Source organism: Betta splendens, chromosome 24 (genome assembly GCF_900634795.4).
Source record: "Betta splendens chromosome 24, fBetSpl5.4, whole genome shotgun sequence".
Taxonomy (NCBI): Eukaryota; Metazoa; Chordata; class Actinopteri; order Anabantiformes; family Osphronemidae; genus Betta; species Betta splendens.
In genome coordinates this window covers 664,739-686,317 of record NC_040901.2, presented here as the reverse complement: position 1 = coordinate 686,317, position 21,579 = coordinate 664,739, and the positions used below count along the sequence as shown (strand labels likewise).

General features: G+C 39.5%; 14 non-coding genes across 14 annotated transcripts; all 14 read right to left on the bottom strand.

Moving 5' to 3' along the window:
• Nucleotides 1-1,140: 1,140 nt before the first annotated feature.
• On the bottom strand, nt 1,141-1,232 carry trnar-ucu (transfer RNA arginine (anticodon UCU)). Its single transcript is given in 2 exon segments — nt 1,141-1,176; nt 1,196-1,232. It is a non-coding gene; the product is annotated as a tRNA-Arg (tRNA).
• Nucleotides 1,233-2,767: 1,535 nt separating this feature from the next.
• Nucleotides 2,768-2,859, bottom strand: trnar-ucu (transfer RNA arginine (anticodon UCU)). Its single transcript is given in 2 exon segments — nt 2,768-2,803; nt 2,823-2,859. It is a non-coding gene; the product is annotated as a tRNA-Arg (tRNA).
• Nucleotides 2,860-3,623: 764 nt separating this feature from the next.
• Nucleotides 3,624-3,715, bottom strand: trnar-ucu (transfer RNA arginine (anticodon UCU)). Its single transcript is given in 2 exon segments — nt 3,624-3,659; nt 3,679-3,715. It is a non-coding gene; the product is annotated as a tRNA-Arg (tRNA).
• Nucleotides 3,716-4,559: 844 nt separating this feature from the next.
• trnar-ucu (transfer RNA arginine (anticodon UCU)) lies at nt 4,560-4,651 on the bottom strand. The gene is given in 2 exon segments: nt 4,560-4,595; nt 4,615-4,651. It is a non-coding gene; the product is annotated as a tRNA-Arg (tRNA).
• Nucleotides 4,652-5,847: 1,196 nt separating this feature from the next.
• trnar-ucu (transfer RNA arginine (anticodon UCU)) lies at nt 5,848-5,939 on the bottom strand. Its single transcript is given in 2 exon segments — nt 5,848-5,883; nt 5,903-5,939. It is a non-coding gene; the product is annotated as a tRNA-Arg (tRNA).
• A 708-nt stretch (nt 5,940-6,647) lies between these two features.
• On the bottom strand, nt 6,648-6,739 carry trnar-ucu (transfer RNA arginine (anticodon UCU)). The gene is given in 2 exon segments: nt 6,648-6,683; nt 6,703-6,739. It is a non-coding gene; the product is annotated as a tRNA-Arg (tRNA).
• Nucleotides 6,740-7,558: 819 nt separating this feature from the next.
• Nucleotides 7,559-7,650, bottom strand: trnar-ucu (transfer RNA arginine (anticodon UCU)). The gene is given in 2 exon segments: nt 7,559-7,594; nt 7,614-7,650. It is a non-coding gene; the product is annotated as a tRNA-Arg (tRNA).
• Nucleotides 7,651-8,265: 615 nt separating this feature from the next.
• On the bottom strand, nt 8,266-8,357 carry trnar-ucu (transfer RNA arginine (anticodon UCU)). Its single transcript is given in 2 exon segments — nt 8,266-8,301; nt 8,321-8,357. It is a non-coding gene; the product is annotated as a tRNA-Arg (tRNA).
• A 210-nt stretch (nt 8,358-8,567) lies between these two features.
• trnar-ucu (transfer RNA arginine (anticodon UCU)) lies at nt 8,568-8,660 on the bottom strand. Its single transcript has 2 exons — nt 8,624-8,660; nt 8,568-8,603 (listed from the first exon to the last, which is right to left on the bottom strand). It is a non-coding gene; the product is annotated as a tRNA-Arg (tRNA).
• Nucleotides 8,661-9,366: 706 nt separating this feature from the next.
• On the bottom strand, nt 9,367-9,458 carry trnar-ucu (transfer RNA arginine (anticodon UCU)). Its single transcript is given in 2 exon segments — nt 9,367-9,402; nt 9,422-9,458. It is a non-coding gene; the product is annotated as a tRNA-Arg (tRNA).
• A 2,272-nt stretch (nt 9,459-11,730) lies between these two features.
• Nucleotides 11,731-11,822, bottom strand: trnar-ucu (transfer RNA arginine (anticodon UCU)). Its single transcript is given in 2 exon segments — nt 11,731-11,766; nt 11,786-11,822. It is a non-coding gene; the product is annotated as a tRNA-Arg (tRNA).
• A 209-nt stretch (nt 11,823-12,031) lies between these two features.
• Nucleotides 12,032-12,123, bottom strand: trnar-ucu (transfer RNA arginine (anticodon UCU)). The gene is given in 2 exon segments: nt 12,032-12,067; nt 12,087-12,123. It is a non-coding gene; the product is annotated as a tRNA-Arg (tRNA).
• A 499-nt stretch (nt 12,124-12,622) lies between these two features.
• trnar-ucu (transfer RNA arginine (anticodon UCU)) lies at nt 12,623-12,714 on the bottom strand. Its single transcript is given in 2 exon segments — nt 12,623-12,658; nt 12,678-12,714. It is a non-coding gene; the product is annotated as a tRNA-Arg (tRNA).
• Nucleotides 12,715-14,902: 2,188 nt separating this feature from the next.
• On the bottom strand, nt 14,903-14,994 carry trnar-ucu (transfer RNA arginine (anticodon UCU)). Its single transcript is given in 2 exon segments — nt 14,903-14,938; nt 14,958-14,994. It is a non-coding gene; the product is annotated as a tRNA-Arg (tRNA).
• Nucleotides 14,995-21,579: the final 6,585 nt, after the last annotated feature.

The following is a 21,579-nucleotide window of genomic DNA, read 5'->3' as shown; positions in this document are numbered from 1 at the left end:
CATAAAAGTGACAATAAAAAGTGCATTTCATTTCTACTAATGAATTAAAAAACAAAGCTGACAAGCTACAGATTTCACCACACAACCCTGTAAACTACTGAATTGTCTTTAGATGTTAAGATAAACCTTTATTATGACAGAAATATGACTCTGGTGGGACTAGGACCCACAACCTTTAAATGCTTTCAACTGAATTAATCTAGAAGTCCAACACACTATCCAGTTCGACACAGAGCCCTGACAACCTCTGGTTTAAAGTTTAGAGGGTGAAACATCCTTACTAAATGCCGCACACTTGCATACCTCTTATTAGAAGCTTATCGAGTGAAACGTACCTACTAAAGGTCTTGAAGTTTAATTATCATAAAAGTGACATATTTGGCATGTCCTAAATGCATAATGACAACACACTATCCAGTCCGACACAGAGCCCTGACAAGCTCTGGTTCAAAGCTTACTGGGTGAATTGTCCTTACTAAACGCAATGAAGTTTAATTATTATAAAAGTGACGATAAAAAGTGCATTTAATTTCTACTAATGAATTAAAAAACAAAGCTGACAAGCTACAGATTTCACCACACAACCCTGTAAACTACTGAATTGTCTTTAGATGTTAAGATAAACCTTTATTATGACAGAAATATGACTCTGGTGGGACTAGGACCCACAACCTTTAAATGCTTTCAAACTGAATTAATCTAGAAGTCCAACACACTATCCAGTTCGACACAGAGCCCTGACAACCTCTGGTTTAAAGTTTAGAGGGTGAAACATCCTTACTAAATGCCGCACACTTGCATACCTCTTATTAGAAGCTTATCGAGTGAAACGTACCTACTAAAGGTCTTGAAGTTTAATTATCATAAAAGTGACATATTTGGCATGTCCTGAATGCATAATGACAACACACTAGCCAGTCTGACACAGAGCCCCGACAACCTCTGGTTTAAAGGTTAATGGGTGAAACATCCTTACTAAACGCCACAAAGGTAAATAATTATAAAAGTGACAATAATAAAGTGCATTTGTTCTAATGAATCAAAAAGCAAAGCCAAAAAGCTACATACTGCACCACACAACCTTGTGAAATAATGAAATGTCCTTAGATCTCAAGATAAAGCATAAGTTACACCTTAATGTGACTCTGGTGGGACTCGAACCCACAACCTTTGAATTCCTTCAACTGAAGTAATCTAGAAGTCCAAAACGCTATCCATTGCGCCACAGAGCCTGACGACCTCTTGTTCAAAGCTTATCAGGTGAAACGTACCTACTAAACGCCTTGAAGTTTAATTATCATAAAAGTGACATATTTGGCGTGTCCTAAATGCATAATGACAACACACTATCCAGTCCGACACAGAGCCCTGACAAGCTCTGGTTCAAAGCTGACTGGGTGAATTGTCCTTACTAAACGAAATGAAGTTTAATTATTATAAAAGTGACGATAAAAAGTGCATTTAATTTCTACTAATGAATTGAAAAACAAAGCTGACAAGCTACAGATTTAAAGTTTAAACGTACCTACTAAAGGTCTTGAAGTTTAATTATCATAAAAATGACATATTTGGCGTCTCCTGAATGCATAATGACAACACACTATCCAGTCCGACACAGAGCCCTGACAACCTTTGGTTTAAAGGTTAATGGGCGAAACATCCTTACTAAATGCCATAAAGTTAAATAATTATAAAAGTTACAATAATAAGGTGCATTTGTTCTAATGAATCAAAAAGCAAAGCCAAAAAGCTACAGACTGCACCACACAAACATGTGAAATAATGAAATGTCCTTAGATATCAAGATAAAGCATAAGTTAAACATTAATGTGACTCTGGTGGGACTCAAACCCACAACCTTTGAATTCCTTCAACTGAAGTAATCTACATGTCCAACACGCTATCCATTGCGCCACAGAGCCAGGACAACCTCTTGTTCAAAGCTTATCAGGTGAAACGTACCTACTAAACGCCTTGAAGTTTAATTATCATAAAAGTGACATATTTGGCGTGTCCTAAATGCATAATGACAACACACTATCCAGTCCGACAGAGAGCCCTGAGAAGCTCTGGTTCAAAGCTTACTGGATGAATTGTCCTTACTAAACGCAATGAAGTTTAATTATTATAAAAGTGACGATAAAAAGTGCATTTAATTTCTACTAATGAATTAAAAAACAAAGCTGACAAGCTACAGATTTCACCACACAACCCTGTAAACTACTGAATTGTCTTTAGATGTTAAGATAAACCTTAATTATGACAGAAATATGACTCTGGTGGGACTAGGACCCACAACCTTTAAATGCTTTTCAACTGAATTAATCTAGAAGTCCAACACACTATCCAGTTCGACACAGAGCCCTGACAACCTCTGGTTTAAAGTTTAATGGGTGAAACATCCTTACTAAATGCCGCACACTTGCATACCTCTTATTAGAAGCTTATCGAGTGAAACGTACCTACTTAAGGTCTTGAAGTTTAATTATCATAAAAATGACATATTTGGCGTGTCCTGAATGCATAATGACAACACACTAGCCAGTCCGACCCAGAGCCCCGACAACCTCTGGTTTAAAGGTTAATGGGTGAAACATCCTTACTAAACACCACAAAGTTAAATAATTATAAAAGTGACAATAATAAAGTGCATTTGTTGTAATGAATCAAAAAGCAAAGCCAACAAGCTACAGAGTGCACCAGACAACCATGTGAAATAATGAAATGTCATTAGATTTCAAGATTAAGCATGAGTTAAACATTATTGTGACTCTGGTGGGACTCGAACCCACAACCTTTGAATTCCTTCAACTGAAGTAATCTAGAAATCCAACACGCTATCCATTGCGCCACAGGGCCCTGACAACCTCTTATTCAAAGTTTATCAGGTGAAACGTACCTACTAAACGCCTTGAAGTTGAATTATCATAAAAGTGACATATTTGGCGTGTCCTAAATGCATAATGACAACACACTATCCAGTCCGACACAGAGCCCTGAGAAGCTCTGGTTCAAAGCTTACTGGGTGAATTGTCCTTACTAAACGCCATGAAGTTTAATTATTATAAAAGTGACAATAAAAAGTGCATTTAATTTCTACTAATGAATTGAAAATCAAAGCTGACATGCTACAGATTTCACCACACAACCCTGTAAACTACTGAATTGTCTTTAGATGTTAAGATAAACCTTAATTATGACAGAAATATGACTCTGGTGGGACTAGGACCCACAACCTTTAAATGCTTTCAACTTAATTAATCTAGAAGTCCAACACACTATCCAGTTCGACACAGAGCCCTGACAACCTCTGGTTTAAAGTTTAATGGGTGAAACATCCTTACTAAATGCCGCACACTTGCATACCTCTTATTAGAAGCTTATCGAGTGAAACGTACCTACTTAAGGTCTTGAAGTTTAATTATCATAAAAATGACATATTTGGCGTGTCCTGAATGCATAACGCCACAAAGTTAAATAATTATAAAAGTGACAATTATAAAGTGCATTTGTTCTAATGAATCAAAAAGCAAAACCAACAAGTTACAGACTGCACCACACAACCATGTGAAATAATTAAATGTCCTTAGATTTCAAGATAGAGAAAAAGTTACACATTAATATGACTCTGGTGGGACTCGAACCCACAACCTTTGAATTCCTTCAACTGAAGTAATCTAGAAATCCAACACGCTATCCATTGCGCCACAGGGCCCTGACAACCTCTTATTCAAAGTTTATCAGGTGAAACGTACCTACTAAACGCCTTGAAGTTGAATTATCATAAAAGTGACATATTTGGCGTGTCCTAAATGCATAATGACAACACACTATCCAGTCCGACACAGAGCCCTGAGAAGCTCTGGTTCAAAGCTTACTGGGTGAATTGTCCTTACTAAACGCCCTGAAGTTTAATTATTATAAAAGTGACAATAAAAAGTGCATTTAATTTCTACTAATGAATTGAAAATCAAAGCTGACATGCTACAGATTTCACCACACAACCCTGTAAACTACTGAATTGTCTTTAGATGTTAAGATAAACCTTAATTATGACAGAAATATGACTCTGGTGGGACTAGGACCCACAACCTTTAAATGCTTTCAACTGAATTAATCTAGAAGTCCAACACACTATCCAGTTCGACACAGAGCCCTGACAACCTCTGGTTTAAAGTTTAATGGGTGAAACATCCTTACTAAATGCCGCACACTTGCATACCTCTTATTAGAAGCTTATCGAGTGAAACGTACCTACTTAAGGTCTTGAAGTTTAATTATCATAAAAATGACATATTTGGCGTGTCCTGAATGCATAATGACAACACACTAGCCAGTCCGACACAGAGCCCCGACAACCTCTGGTTTAAAGGTTAATGGGTGAAACATCGTTACTAAACGCCACAAAGTTAAATAATTATAAAAGTGACAATAATAAAGTGCATTTGTTCCAATGAAACAAAAAGCAAAACCAACAAGTTACAGACTGCACCACACAACCATGTGAAATAATGAAATGTCCTTAGATTTCAAGATAAAGAATAAGTTACTCATTAATATGACTCTGGTGGGACTCGAACCCACAACCTTTGAATTCCTTCAACTGAAATAATCTAGAAGTCCAACACGCTATCCATTGCGCCACAGAGCCCTGACAACTGCTTGTTCAAAGCTTATCGGGTCAAATGTACCTACTAAACGCCTTGAAGTTTAATAATCATAAAAGTGACAATAAAAAGTGCATTTCATTTCTACTAATGAATTAAAAAACAAAGCTGACAAGCTACAGATTTCACCACACAACCCTGTAAACTACTGAAATATTTTTAAATGTTAACATAAACCTTTATTAAGAATTAAGAATTAAGAATGCCTTTATTAGTCCCACAGCGGGGAAATTCCCATCAGCAGCCAGGTTACCTGGCGCTAGTCCGACAGTGGAAGCAAATTGCAGTACAAACAGTAATAAAACGCACACACATACAGTATCACACAGTACAAGTGGAAACCTTGCTGGAATTTTTTCTTGGATTCATCAGGACAGATAGATAAGGTCGGAGAGCAGACAGTGAGACTGTAAGGAGGGGAGGGGGGGGGGGGGTGTATCTGAATCAGTGTAGTGAAGTGTTGTTTATAGAAGTATGACCGAGGCCGACCAAGATGTTTACAGGTCAGTCCAACAGTTGTCCTTGAAGGGAGTCACAATAAGGGGAAGAGGATAGATAGAGGCACAGCTGGTGAGCTAGATAGAGAATAAGTTAAACATTAATATGACTCTGGTGGGACTCAAACCCACAACCTTTGAATTCCTTCAACTGAAGTAATCTAGAAGTCCAACGCACTATCCATTGCGCCACAGAGCAAGGACAACCACTTGTTCAAAGCTTATCGGGTGAAACGTACCTACTAAACGCCTTGAAGTTTAATTATCATAAATGTGACAATAAAAAGTGCATTTCATTCCTACTAATTAATTAAAAAACAAAGCTGACAAGCTACAGATTTCACCACACAACCCTGTAAACTACTGAATTGTCTTTAGATGTTAAGATAAACCTTTATTATGACAGAAAAATGACTCTGGTGGGACTAGGACCCACAACCTTTAATGCTTTCAACTGAATTAATCTAGAAGTCCAACACACTATTCAGTTCGACACAGAGCCCTGACAACCTCTGGTTTAAAGTTTAATGAGTGAAACATCCTTACTAAACGCCACAAAGTTAAATAATTATAAAAGTGACAATAATAAAGTGCATTTGTTCTAATGAATCAAAAAGCAAAGCCAACAAGTTACAGGCTGCACCAAACAACCATGTGAAATAATGAAATGTTAGACATTAATATGACTCTGGTGGGACTCGAACCCACAACCTTTGAATTCCTTCAACTGAAGTAATCTAGAAGTCCAACACGCTATCCATTGCGCCACAGAGCCCTGACGACCTCTTGTTCAAAGCTTATCAGGTGAAACGTACCTACTAAACAACTTGAAGTTTAATTATCATAAAAGTGACATATTTGGCATGTCCTAAATGCATAATGACAACACACTATCCAGTCCGACACAGAGCCCTGACAAGCTCTGGTTCAAAGCTTACTGGGTGAATTGTCCTTACTAAACGCAATGAAGTTTAATTATTATAAAAGTGACGATAAAAAGTGCATTTAATTTCTACTAATGAATTAAAAAACAAAGCTGACAAGCTACAGATTTCACCACACAACCCTGTAAACTACTGAATTGTCTTTAGATGTTAAGATAAACCTTTATTATGACAGAAATATGACTCTGGTGGGACTAGGACCCACAACCTTTAAATGCTTTCAACTGAATTAATCTAGAAGTCCAACACACTATCCAGTTCGACACAGAGCCCTGACAACCTCTGGTTTAAAGTTTAGAGGGTGAAACATCCTTACTAAATGCCGCACACTTGCATACCTCTTATTAGAAGCTTATCGAGTGAAACGTACCTACTAAACGCCTTGAAGTTTAATTATCATAAAAGTGACAAATTTGGCGTGTCCTGAATGCATAATGACAACACACTATCCAGTCCGACACAGAGCCCTGACAAGCTTTGGTTCAAAGCTTACTGGGTGAAATGTCCTTTCAAGATAGAGAATAAGTTAGACATTAAAATGACTCTGGTGGGACTCGAACCCACAACCTTTGAATTCCTTCAACTGAAGTAATCTAGAAGTCCAACGCGCTATCCATTGCGCCACAGAGCCAGGACAACCACTTGTTCAAAGCTTATCGGGTGAAACGTACCTACTAAACGCCTTGAAGTTTAATTATCATAAATGTGACAATAAAAAGTGCATTTCATTTCTACTAATGAATTAAAAAAACAAAGCTGACAGCTACAGATTTCACCACACAACCCTGTAAAACTACTGAATTGTGTTTAGATGTTAAGATAAACCTTTATTATGAGAGAAAAATGACTCTGGTGGACTAGGACCCACAACCTTTAATGCTTTCAACTGAATTAATCTAGAGTCCAACACACCTAACTATTCAGTTCGACACAGAAGCCCTGACAACCTCTGGTTTAAAGTTTAATGGGTGAAACATCCTTACTAAACGCCACAAAGTTAAATAATTATAAAAGTGACAATAATAAAGTGCATTTGTTCTAATGAATCAAAAAAGCAAAGCCAACAAGTTACAGGCTGCACCAAACAACCATGTGAAATAATGAAATGTCATTAGATTTCAAGATAGAGAATAAGTTAGACATTAATATGACTCCGTGGGACTCGAACCCACAACCTTGTGAATTTCTTCAACTGAAGTAATCTAGAAGTCCAACGCGCTATCCATTGCTCCACAGAGCCCTGACAACCTCTTGTTCAAGCTTATCAGGTGAAACGTACCTACTAACCGCCTTGAAGTTTAATTATCATAAAAGTGAACAAATTTGGCGTGTCCTGAATGCATAATGACAACACACTATCCAGGCCGACACAGAGCCCTGACAAGCTTTGGTTCAAAGCTTACTGGGTGAAAATGTCCTTTCAAGATAGAGAATAAGTTAGACATTAAAATGACTCTGGTGGGACTCGAACCCACAACCTTTGAATTCCTTCAACTGAAGTAATCTAGAAGTCCAACGCGCTATCCATTGCGCCACAGAGCCCTGACAACCACTTCTTCAAAGCTTATCGGGTGAAACGTACCTACTAACTAAACGCCTTGAAGTTTAATTATCATGAAAAGTGACAATAAAAAGTGCATTTCAATTTCTATTAATGAATTAAAAAACAAAGCTGACAAGCTACAGATTTCACCACACAACCCTGTAAACTACTGAATTGTCTTTAGATGTTAGGATAAACCTTAATTATGACAGAAATATGACTCTGGTGGGACTAGGGACCCACAACCTTTAAATGCTTTCAACTGGAATTAATCTAGAAGTCCAACACACTAGCCAGTTCGACACGTACCTACTAAAGGTCTTGAAGTTTAATTATCATAAAAGTGACATATTTGGCGTGTCCTGAATGCATAATGATAACACACTAGCCAGTCCGACACAGAGCCCCGACAACCTCTGGTTTAAAGGTTAATGGGTGAAACATCCTTACTAAACGCCACAAAGTTAAATATTATAAAAGTGAATATAATAAAGTGCATTTGTTTCTAATGAATCAAAAAGCAAAACCAACAAGTTACAGGACTGCACCACAAAACCATGTGAAATATGAAATGTCCTTAGATTCCAAGATAGAGAATAAGTTAGACATTAATATGACTCTGGTGGGACTCGAACCCACAACCTTTGAATTCCTTCAACTGAAGTAATCTAGAAGTTCAACACGCTATCCATTGCGCCACAGAGCCCTGACGACCTCTTGTTCAAAGCTTATCAGGTGAAACGTACCTACTAAACGCCTTGAAGTTTAATTATCATAAAAGTGACAAATTTGGCGTGTCCTGAATGCATAATGACAACACACTATCCAGTCCGACACAGAGCCCTGACAAGCTTTGGTTCAAAGCTTACTGGGTGAAATGTCCTTTCAAGATAGAGAATAAGTTAGACATTAAAAATGACTCTGGTGGGACTCGAACCCACAACCTTTGAATTCCTTTCAACTGAAGTAATCTAGAAGTCCAACGCGCTATCCATTGCGCCACAGAGCCAGGACAACCACTTGTTCAAAGCTTATCGGGTGAAACGTACCTACTAAACGCCTTGAAGTTTAATTATCATAAATGTGACAATAAAAAGTGCATTTCATTTCTACTAATGAATTAAAAAACAAAGCTGACAAGCTACAGATTTCACCACACAACCCTGTAAACTACTGAATTGTCTTTAGATGTTAAGATAAACCTTTATTATGACAGAAAAATTAATCTGGTGGGACTAGGACCCACAACCTTTAATGCTTTCAACTGAATTAATCTAGAAGTCCAACACACTATTCAGTTCGACACAGAGCCCTGACAACCTCTGGTTTAAAGTTTATTGGGTGAAACATCCTTACTAAACGCCACACACTTGCATACCTCTTATTAGAAGCTTATCAGGTGAAACGTACCTACTAAACGCCTTGAAGTTTAATTATCATAAAAGTGACATATTTGGCGTGTCCTGAATGCATAATGACAACAGACTATCCAGTCCGACACAGAGCCCTGACAACCTTTGGTTTAAAGGTTAATGGGCGAAACATCCTTACTAAATGCCATAAAGTTAAATAATTATAAAAGTTACAATAATAAGGTGCATTTGTTCTAATGAATCAAAAAGCAAAGCCAAAAAGCTACAGACTGCACCACCCAACCATGTGAAATAATGAAATGTCCTTAGATATCAAGATAAAGCATGAGTTAAACATTAATGTGACTCTGGTGGGACCCGAACCCACAACCTTTGAATTCCTTCAACTGAAGTAATCTAGAAGTCCAACACGCTATCCATTGTGCCACAGAGCCCTGACAACCTCTTGTTCAAAGCTTATCACGTGAAACGTACCTACTAAACGCCTTGAAGTTTAATTATCATAAAAGTGACATATTTGGCGTGTCCTGAATGCATAATGACAACACACTATCCAGTCCGACACAGAGCCCTGACAAGCTCTGGTTCAAAGCTTACTGGGTGAATTGTCCTTGCTAAACGCCATGGAGTTTACTTATTATAAAAGTGATAATAAAAAGTGCATTTAATTTCTACTAATGAATTGAAAAACAAAGCTGACAAGCTACAGATTTCACCACACAACCCTGTATAATACTGAATTGTCTTTAGATGTTAAGATAAACCTTAATTATGACAGAAATATGACTCTGATGGTGCTAGGACCGACAACCTTTAAATGCTTTCAACTGAATTAATCTAGAAGTCCAACACACTATCCAGTTCGACACAGAGCCCTGACAACCTCTGGTTTAAAGTTTATTGGGTGAAACATCCTTACTAAACGCCACACACTTGCATACCTCTTATTAGAAGCTTATCGAGTGAAACGTACCTACTAAAGGTCTTGAAGTTTAATTATCATAAAAGTGACATATTTGGCGTGTCCTGAATGCATAATGACAACACACTAGTTAGTCTGACAGAGAGCCCCCACAACCTCTGGTTTAAAGGTTAATGGGTGAAACATCCTTACTAAACGCCACAAAGTTAAATAATTATAAAAGTGACAATTATAAAGTGCATTTGTTCTAATGAATCAAAAAGCAAAACCAACAAGTTACAGACTGCACCACACAACCATGTGAAATAATTAAATGTCCTTAGATTTTCAAGATAGAGAAAAAGTTACACATTAATATGACTCTGGTGGGACTCACACCCACAACCTTTGAATTCCTTCAAGTGAAGTAATCTAGAAGTCCAACACGCTATCCATTGCGCCACAGAGCCCTGACAACTGCTTGTTCAAAGCTTATCGAGTCAAACGTACCTACTAAACGCCTTGAAGTTTAATTATCATAAAAGTGACATATTTGGCGTGTCCTGAATGCATAATGACAACACACTATCCAGTCCGACACAGAGCCCTGACAAGCTCTGGATCAAAGCTTACTGGGTGAAATGACCTTACTAAACGCAATAAAGGTTTAAAGTTTAAACGTACCTACTAAAGGTCTTGAAGTTTAATTATCATAAAAATGACATATTTGGCGTCTCCTGAATGCATAATGACAACACACTATCCAGTCCGACACAGAGCCCTGACAACCATTGGTTTAAAGGTTAATGGGCGAAACATCCTTACTAAATGCCATAAAGTTAAATAATTATAAAAGTTACAATAATAAGGTGCATTTGTTCTAATGAATCAAAAAGCAAAGCCAAAAAGCTACAGACTGCACCACACAAACATGTGAAATAATGAAATGTCCTTAGATATCAAGATAAAGCATAAGTTAAACATTATCAGGTGAAACGTACCTACTAAACAACTTGAAGTTTAATTATCATAAAAGTGACATATTTGGCATGTCCTAAATGCATAATGACAACACACTATCCAGTCCGACACAGAGCCCTGACAAGCTCTGGTTCAAAGCTTACTGGGTGAATTGTCCTTACTAAACGCAATGAAGTTTAATTATTATAAAAGTGACGATAAAAAGTGCATTTAATTTCTACTAATGAATTAAAAAACAAAGCTGACAAGCTACAGATTTCACCACACAACCCTGTAAACTACTGAATTGTCTTTAGATGTTAAGATAAACCTTTATTATGACAGAAATATGACTCTGGTGGGACTAGGACCCACAACCTTTAAATGCTTTCAACTGAATTAATCTAGAAGTCCAACACACTATCCAGTTCGACACAGAGCCCTGACAACCTCTGGTTTAAAGTTTAGAGGGTGAAACATCCTTACTAAATGCCGCACACTTGCATACCTCTTATTAGAAGCTTATCGAGTGAAACGTACCTACTAAAGGTCTTGAAGTTTAATTATCATAAAAGTGACATATTTGGCATGTCCTGAATGCATAATGACAACACACTAGCCAGTCTGACACAGAGCCCCGACAACCTCTGGTTTAAAGGTTAATGGGTGAAACATCCTTACTAAACGCCACAAAGTTAAATATTTATAACAGTGAATATAATAAAGTGCATTTGTTCTAATGAATCAAAAAGCAAAACCAACAAGTTACAGACTGCACCACAAAACCATGTGAAATAATGAAATGTCCTTAGATTCCAAGATAGAGAATAAGTTAGACATTAATATGACTCTGGTGGGACTCGAACCCACAACCTTTGAATTCCTTCAACTGAAGTAATCTAGAAGTCCAACACGCTATCCATTGCGCCACAGAGCCCTGACGACCTCTTGTTCAAAGCTTATCAGGTGAAACGTACCTACTAAACGCCTTGAAGTTTAATTATCATAAAAGTGACAAATTTGGCGTGTCCTGAATGCATAATGACAACACACTATCCAGTCCGACACAGAGCCCTGACAAGCTTTGGTTCAAAGCTTACTGGGTGAAATGTCCTTTCAAGATAGAGAATAAGTTAGACATTAAAATGACTCTGGTGGGACTCGAACCCACAACCTTTGAATTCCTTCAACTGAAGTAATCTAGAAGTCCAACGCGCTATCCATTGCGCCACAGAGCCAGGACAACCACTTGTTCAAAGCTTATCGGGTGATAAGCTTTGAACACTTATCACCCGATAAGAAGTCCAACACACTATCCAGTTCGACACAGAGCCCTGACAACCTCTGGTTTAAAGTTTATTGGGTGAAACATCCTTACTAAACGCCACACACTTGCATACCTCTTATTAGAAGCTTATCGAGTGAAACGTACCTACTAAAGGTCTTGAAGTTTAATTATCATAAAAGTGACATATTTGGCGTGTCCTGAATGCATAATGACAACACACTAGTTAGTCTGACAGAGAGCCCCCACAACCTCTGGTTTAAAGGTTAATGGGTGAAACATCCTTACTAAACGCCACAAAGTTAAATAATTATAAAAGTGACAATTATAAAGTGCATTTGTTCTAATGAATCAAAAAGCAAAACCAACAAGTTACAGACTGCACCACACAACCATGTGAAATAATTAAATGTCCTTAGATTTCAAGATAGAGAAAAAGTTACACATTAATATGACTCTGGTGGGACTCAAACCCACAACTTTTGAATTCCTTCAAGTGAAGTAATCTAGAAGTCCAACACGCTATCCATTGCGCCACAGAGCCCTGACAACCGCTTGTTCAAAGCTTATCGAGTCAAACGTACCTACTAAACGCCTTGAAGTTTAATTATCATAAAAGTGACATATTTGGCGTGTCCTGAATGCATAATGACAACACACTATCCAGTCCAACACAGAGCCCTGACAAGCTCTGGATCAAAGCTTACTGGGTGAAATGTCCTTACTAAACGCAATAAAGGTTTAAAGTTTAAACGTACCTACTAAAGGTCTTGAAGTTTAATTATCATAAAAATGACATATTTGGCGTCTCCTGAATGCATAATGACAACACACTATCCAGTCCGACACAGAGCCCTGACAACCATTGGTTTAAAGGTTAATGGGCGAAACATCCTTACTAAATGCCATAAAGTTAAATAATTATAAAAGTTACAATAATAAGGTGCATTTGTTCTAATGAATCAAAAAGCAAAGCCAAAAAGCTACAGACTGCACCACACAAACATGTGAAATAATGAAATGTCCTTAGATATCAAGATAAAGCATAAGTTAAACATTAATGTTACTCTGGTGGGACTCAAACCCACAACCTTTGAATTCCTTCAACTGAAGTAATCTAGAAATCCAACACGCTATCCATTGCGCCACAGGGCCCTGACAACCTCTTGTTCAAAGCTTATCAGGTGAAACGTACCTACTAAACGCCTTGAAGTTTAATTATCATAAAAGTGACATATTTGACGTGTCCTAAATGCATAATGACAACACACTATCCAGTCCGACAGAGAGCCCTGAGAAGCTCTGGTTCAAAGCTTACTGGATGAATTGTCCTTACTAAACGCAATGAAGTTTAATTATTATAAAAGTGACGATAAAAAGTGCATTTAATTTCTACTAATGAATTGAAAAACAAAGCTGACAAGCTACAGATTTCACCACACAACCCTGTAAACTACTGAATTGTCTTTAGATGTTAAGATAAACCTTAATTATGACAGAAATATGACTCTGGTGGGACTAGGACCCACAACCTTTAAATGCTTTCAACTGAATTAATCTAGAAGTCCAACACACTATCCAGTTCGACACAGAGCCCTGACAACCTCTGGTTTAAAGTTTATTGGGTAAAACGTCAATTTCAAGATTAAGCATAAGTTAAACATTAATGTGACTCAAACCCACAACCTTTGAATTCCTTTAACAGAAGTAATCTAGTCTAATGTGTGAAACATCATTACTAAACGCCACAAAGTGGCTAAACTCAATGAAGTTTAATTATTATAAAAGTGACAATAAAAAGTGCATTTAATTTCTGCTAATGAATTGAAAAACAAAGCTGACAAGCTACAGATTTCACCACACAACCCTGTAAACCACTGAATTGTCTTTTGATGGTAAGATAAACCTTAATTATGACAGAAATATGACTCTGGTGGGACTAGGACCCACAACCTTTAAATGCTTTCAACTGAATTAATCTAGAAGTCCAACACACTATCCAGTTCGACACAGAGCCCTGACAACCTCTGGTTTAAAGTTTATTGGGTGAAACATCCTTACTAAACGCCACACACTTGCATACCTCTTATTAGAAGCTTATCGAGTGAAACGTACCTACTAAAGGTCTGAAAGTTTAATTATCATAAAAGTGACATGCATTCAGGACATTTGGCATGTCCGTAATGCATAATGACAACACACTATCCAGTCCGACACAGAGCCCTGACAACCTTTGGTTTAGAGGTTAATGGGCGAAACATCCTAACTAAATGCCATAATGTTAAATAATTATAAAAGTTACAATAATAAGGTGCATTTGTTCTAATGAATCAAAAAGCAAAGCCAAAAAGCTACATACTGCACCACACAACCTTGTGAAATAATGAAATGTCCTTAGATCTCAAGATAAAGCATAAGTTACACATTAATGTGACTCTGGTGGGACTGGAATCCACAACCTTTGAATTCCTTCAACTGAAGTAATCTAGAAGTCCAAAACGCCATCCATTGCGCCACAGAGCCCTGACGACCTCTTGTTCAAAGCTTATCAGGTGAAACGTACCTACTAAACAACTTGAAGTTTAATTATCATAAAAGTGACATATTTGGCATGTCCTAAATGCATAATGACAACACACTATCCAGTCCGACACAGAGCCCTGACAAGCTTTGGTTCAAAGCTTACTGGGTGAAATGTCCTTTCAAGATAGAGAATAAGTTAGACATTAAAATGACTCTGGTGGGACTCGAACCCACAACCTTTGAATTCCTTCAACTGAAGTAATCTAGAAGTCCAACACGCTATCCACTGCGCCACAGAGCCCTGACGACCTCTTGTTCAAGGCTTATCAGGTGAAACGTACCTACTAAAGGTCTTGAAGTTTAATTATCATAAAAGTGACATATTTGGCGTGTCCTGAATGCATAATGACAACACACTATCCAGTCCGACACAGAGCCCTGACAACCTCTGGTTTAAAGTTTAATGGGTGAAACATCCTTACTAAACACCACAAAGTTAAATAATTATAAAAGTGACAATAATAAAGTGCATTTGTTCTAATGAATCAAAAAGCAAAGCTTTTAATGAATTGAAAAACAAAGCTGACAAGCTACAGATTTCACCACACAACCCTGTAAACTACTGAATTATAGAAAGTTTAATTATCATATCATACATTTATGATAATTAAACTGATAGAAATATGACTCCGGTGGGACTAGGACCCACAACCTTTAAATGCTTTCATCTGAATAAATCTAGAAGTCCAACACACTATCCAGTTCGACACAGAGCCCTGACAACCTCTGGTTTAAAGTTTAATGGGTGAAACATCCCTACTAAACGCCGCACACTTGCATACCTCTTATTAGAAGCTTATCGAGTGAAACGTACCTACTAAAGGTCTTGAAGTTTAATTATCATAAAAGTGACATATTTGGCGTGTCCTGAATGCATAATGACAACACACTATCCAGTCCGACACAGAAACCTTACAAGCTCTGGTTCAAAGCTTACTGGGTGAAATGTCCGTACTAAACGCCATGAAGGTTTAAAGTTTAAATGTACCTACTAAAGGTCTTGAAGTTTAATTATCATAAAAGTGACATATTTGGCGTGTACTGAATGCATAATGACAACACACTAACCAGTCCGACACAGAGCCCTGACAACCTTTGGTTTAAAGGTTAATGGGCGAAACATCCTTTCTAAACGCCACAAAGTTAAATAATTATAAAGGTGACAATAATAAAGTGCATTTGTTCTAATGAATCAAAAAGCAAAGCCAGCAAGCTACAGACTGCACCACACAACCATGTGAAATAATGAAATGTCCTTAGATCTCAAGATAAAGCATAAGTTACACATTAATGTGACTCTAACCCACAACCTTTGAATTCCTTCAACTGAAGTAATCTAGAAGTCCAACACGCTATCCATTGGCCACAGAGCCCTGACGGCCCCTTGTTCAAAGCTTATCGGGTGAAACGTACCTATTAAACGCCTTGAAGTTTAATTATCATAAAAGTGACATATTTGGCGTGTCCTGGATGCTTAATGACAACACACTATCCATTGCGCCAAAGAGCCCTGACAACCTCTTGTTCAAAGCTTATCGGGTGAAACGTACCTACTAAACGCGTTGAAGTTTAATTATCATAAAAGTGACATATTTGGCGTGTCCTGAATGCATAATGACAACACACTGTCCAATCCGACACAGAAACTTGACAAGCTCTGGTTCAAAGCTTACTGGGTTAAATGTCCTTACTAAACGCCATGAAGGTTTAAAGTTTAAACGTACCTACTAAAGGTCTTGAGGTTTAATTATCATAAAAGTGAAATATTTGGCGTGTCCTAAGTGCATAATGACAACACACCATCCAGTCCGACACAGAAACCGGACAACCTCTGGTTTAAAGGCTAATGGGTGAAACATCCTTTCTAAACTCCATAAAGTTAAATAATAATAAAATGTTACAATAATAAGGTGCATTTGTTCTAATGAATCAAAAAGCAAAGCCAACAAGCTACAGACTGCACCACACAACCATGTGAAATAATGAAATGTCCTTAGATTTCAAGATAAACCATAGGTTGGACATTAATATGACTCTGGTGGTACTAGGACCCACAACCTTTAAATGCTTTCAACTGAATTAATCTAGAAGTCCAACACACTATCCAGTTCGACACAGAGCCCTGACAATCTCTGGTTTAAAGTTTAATGGGTGAACCATCCTTATTAAACGCCGCACACTTGCATACCTCTTATTAGAAGCTTATCGAGTGAAACATACCTACTTAAGGTTTTGAAGTTTAATTATCATAAAAGTGACATATTTGGCATGTCCTAGACTAGACTGCACCAGACAACCATGTGAAATAATGTGAAATGTCCTTAGATTTCAAAATAAAGCATAAGTTACACATTAATGTGACAAGAACCCACGACATTAGAATTCCTTCAACTGAAGTAATCTTGAAGTCCAAGCTTATCGGGTGAAGCGTACCTACTAAACGTGTTGAAGTTTAATTATCATAAAAGCGAAATATTTGGCGTGTCCTGGATGCGTAATGATAACACACTATCCAGTCCGACACAGAGCCCTGACAATGTCTGGTTCAAAGCTTACTGGGTGAAATGTCCTTACTAAACGCCATGAAGGTTTAAAGTTTAAACGTACCTACTAAAGGTCTTGAAGTTTAATTATCATAAAAGTGACATATTTGGTGTGTCCTAAGTGCATAATGACAACACACTATCCAGTCCGACACAGAGCCCCGACAACCTCTGGTTTAAAGGTTAATGGGTGAAACATCCTTTCTAAACGCCATAAAGTTAAATAATTATAAAAGTGACAATAATAAGGTGCATTTGTTCTAATGAATCGTGGCAAAGACACTAAACCTGGCAAGTTGAATTTTGCCATTTGCCAATTTTTTTTTTATTTAAAAAAAAACTTCTGACTGCAGATTAACTAATTGCCTTACATTTACCAGAAAATGGAAACATTCAACTAAAAAAAAAACTTTTAGCTGTGAGGCGACAGTGCTACTCACAGCGCCGCCCGTTTTGTATCCATTGAACGTTAAAATAACTAGGAACTCTGCATCTCTTCTACCACACTCCATATAGGGAACATTAAATACTTGGGCATTGAATTGTCATCTACGCTATCAGAGCTTATTGATCTAAACTACAATCCATTTTTAAAACAAATAGAACTTCAAATGATGGCAGTCCTTACCCATTTCATTTATGGGAAGAATTGCCACCATAAAAATGATGATCCTGCCAAAAATTAATTACATATTCTCAATGATTCCAACTCAGCCAGCCCAGCTGTGGTTTAAGACATTAGACTCATACATATCACAGTTTCTGTGGAAAACCAATGTTGGGGGACGTCATCTGTATAATCTGTTATTAACAGAATTATTATTATTTTTATTTTTTTATTTTTTTATTTTTTTGTTCTGTCCAGCAGTTTAGCAAGCTGCATATCTTACACTGAATGCCATATTGTGATGGACAGCTTTGCTTTAACAAGAGGAGGATATATATAATATATATACTCTTATTGATTATCTACTACTGCCTGTTACCGACCTTGCCTGCCTGACCACGATCCGACGCCCGACGATTTGGTATTGTAAACCTATCCCTCGTGTACGACTTTGCCTGTCCCTGTCCTCTGCCTGCCCTTGTTTAACCCTGTATACCTCCTGTGTTTGACTCTGCCTGAATTGGATTCTGTATCTGGAATAAACTGTCCTCTTATCATCATCAAAGCTGTGTTGTACTGTGCATGTGGGTCCGCCATCTACAACGCCCTGACACCCGCTAAGACGTCAGGACTCCCCGCGGCGACGGAGGAGGAACTTGGACATCAGCCATCCTGATTGGACCAAAAACACGGATTGTGACCAAAAACACGGTTATAAAAAGCCGCCTTGACCGAAGACTACTCCCTTGTTCTCTTCGAACTTGTCCCGCTTCCCTTTTCTCTTTGACCCTCTCCCTACCCTTCTCTCCTTGCATTCGAGACCACTGCAGACCTCTCCGTCCACCTGGAGCTTCCCTCTGCACGCCTGGAGCCTCCACCGCAGCCAGCAGCTGAACTAACAGGGACGTTGTCACAGAGAACGGGCCTGATCACCCATCTACTTCCAGCCATCCGGCAAGAAAATTGCCAGCTTAACCGCCTCACTCGCCGCTGCATAAGCTGATCACGACGCGATCACTGCGACGCACACCTGGACCGGACCGGACCGCAACAGCACAAGCACGCACACACGCCCGCAACGCCGGATCTCCTCACCAGGATTAAGCAGTATGGCAGAGGCATTCTTCTTAGTTTGAGCAGAGTAGAACGTTTAGGGTATCAGTAATTGTTTTATTGTTGTGTTGTGTTTTATTGTGGTACTGTGTGGTTGTTCTGTTTCTGAACAACATCATCTTCTTATCAGCACCAAAATCAAACACCATAGTTGTTACCAGAGCATTAGCATAAAAGCATCATGATCATCTGACAGCCTGGTGGGATTTTCTCAAAATTAATGGGTCTTCACTTACTCTTTGCCAAAACACACCTCTCTGGAACAATCCAGACATCATACAAAACAAAAAGGCAATACACTTTCCAACTTGGCATATCAAAGGGATAACACATCTGAAACATGTTTTCACAAGAGACAAGTTTACCTCTTTCGAAGAATTATTGTCCCACTATGAAATCACTAGTGCCAATTTCTTAGAATACCAACAACTAAAGTCAATACTTAATGCAAAAAGTAAGAATACTCCCATCCACATGCAACCACCACCAGTAATAGAGCAATTTATTGATTTATCAGGGAAAAGGACAGTATCTAAAATCTATATCTCAATTTCCACTGTAGATTAGACAGTGAGCCTTCCGATCTCTAAATGGGAAGCTGATCTCAACATCACCACTAATTACACGTTCTGGAATAATATATGTTCTAATTTATTCAGAATGACATAGAACACATTATACAGGACAAAAGATGTTACAAATGGGTCTCACAAACTCAAATATTTGCCCTTATTGTACAGATAATGCAGCAGATAGATTCCTATGTGCATTCTGGTCATGTTCACCTGTGCAGCCATTTTGGCAAAGAGTATGTGAACACCTGTCAACCCAGTTAAGTTGTCCAATCCCAGCGGCCTCTGCACTTTGTCTTCTAGGAGATCTAAGTGGGCTTGATCTAGAGACAAACTCATCACACACAGTTCTTTCTGCCCTCTGTGTCGCAAAGAAACTCATCCTTATAACCTGGAAAACAAACAAAATTAAGCATTACTCAGTACTTGAACATCTTTTTGATCACACCACCTTAGACACATTGTCTGCTTCATCAAATCAATAACCAAAACTATACTCTGATTGATTGCATTTCCTGGTAGGGATGCATGGGGCTCGGGTGCTGCGTCAATGTCTGGCACAGTGGTGGCGGGGTGACTGGTAATTGGGGGTGCCTGCCTACCTAAGGAACCGGGACAACAGGGCTGGTGGATACTGGGCTGGCCGCATGGGTCCCCTGCGTTGGGGGTGTGGTGGCTGCTGAGACCGGCAGTCCTGTGCTGGAGTAGGGCCAGTTTGAGGGTTGGCGTGTGCCTGTCTCCGGGAGCGGAGGCGGGCCTCCCTGCCAGTGTGTGGGGGCGGACCTGGGGGTGGAGACCTGGGTGACCTGTGTCCGAGGGGATCCCTCGGGGGGGTGTCTCTCCCCTGGGGCACTGCCTGCCCTAGCAGCTCTGGTAACTGCTCAGGCCTGTTGCGGGAGGGCGGACTACTCGGGCTGCGGTCTTCATTGGGCCCTGGGCGGAGGTTGGCACTCAATGCACAACCGCAGAGTATGTGTGTAGGTTTGAGTGTAGCACTACACGGGGCGAGCATGGGCATACTTGAGCGAGAGAATGGGTAAGTGTGAAAGAAGAGGATGGCTCTGGCTGTGCTGCGTGTGGTGCCTGGGCAGTAGTACTGCGGTCCCTGGGTCTCGGCTCTCTCTTCCTGGCTGGGGGCTGTGGGGGGCGGTGGGATGGGTAGCAGAGCCAGTCGGGAACCTGGCTCTGCGCACCCTGGTGCTTTGCTTCTACTACATTTCTCAACATGCATCCACTTAGGTCTGCAAGGGGCGTCCTGCTGATGGAGGGACCGGGGCTACCAAAAAGTGGTTCCGTCCCTCCCAAGTCGGATCCTCTGCAGTTTTAATTGCATTCGTCATACACACTCGTCCAGAAAATCTGGGGGCTCCCTCCGGGGGGGGCCAGTGGACGGAGCCTTCACATTGATGGCTCCGTCTGGTGGCCGACTCTGGCCTTGGGTGCTGTCTCTGTGGCTGCTGCAGCTTTGCCTGGGGGGCTCTGTGTGGATGGCTTGGGTCACAACACCTGCCATGCTGGAACTGAAGGTGTGTGGGCTCCCTGGCTTCTAGGATTCTTTCCTCTGCTTGTTGGATGGGCGTAGTGGCCGAGCTACTCACATCACCCTGGCTTTCACAAGTGGCATTGTTCATGCACCAAAGCCTGCCTCACCCTTTGGGTGAACAATGTTAAGCTACAGCTTTACTAACCTGGTAGTGGGACACTTAACACCTGAGCTGAAAAACAGAACGTCAAGGCGGCGGACCCACAGCACGGCACGGAGAGGCTGGGGTATGAGTAGCAACAGGAATTTATTCCAACACGGTGTCGATATCAGGTAGGGTCATACACGGACAGTTCATACAGCGTATACAGGAGCAGGCAGAGTCGGTGTCAGGGACAGGCAAGGTTCGTACACGAGAGACTGCTTTACAATACCAGATCGTCAGGCGTAGAATCGTGGTCAGGCAGGCAGACAAGGTCGGTAACAGGCAGGATCAGAAAACCAGGGC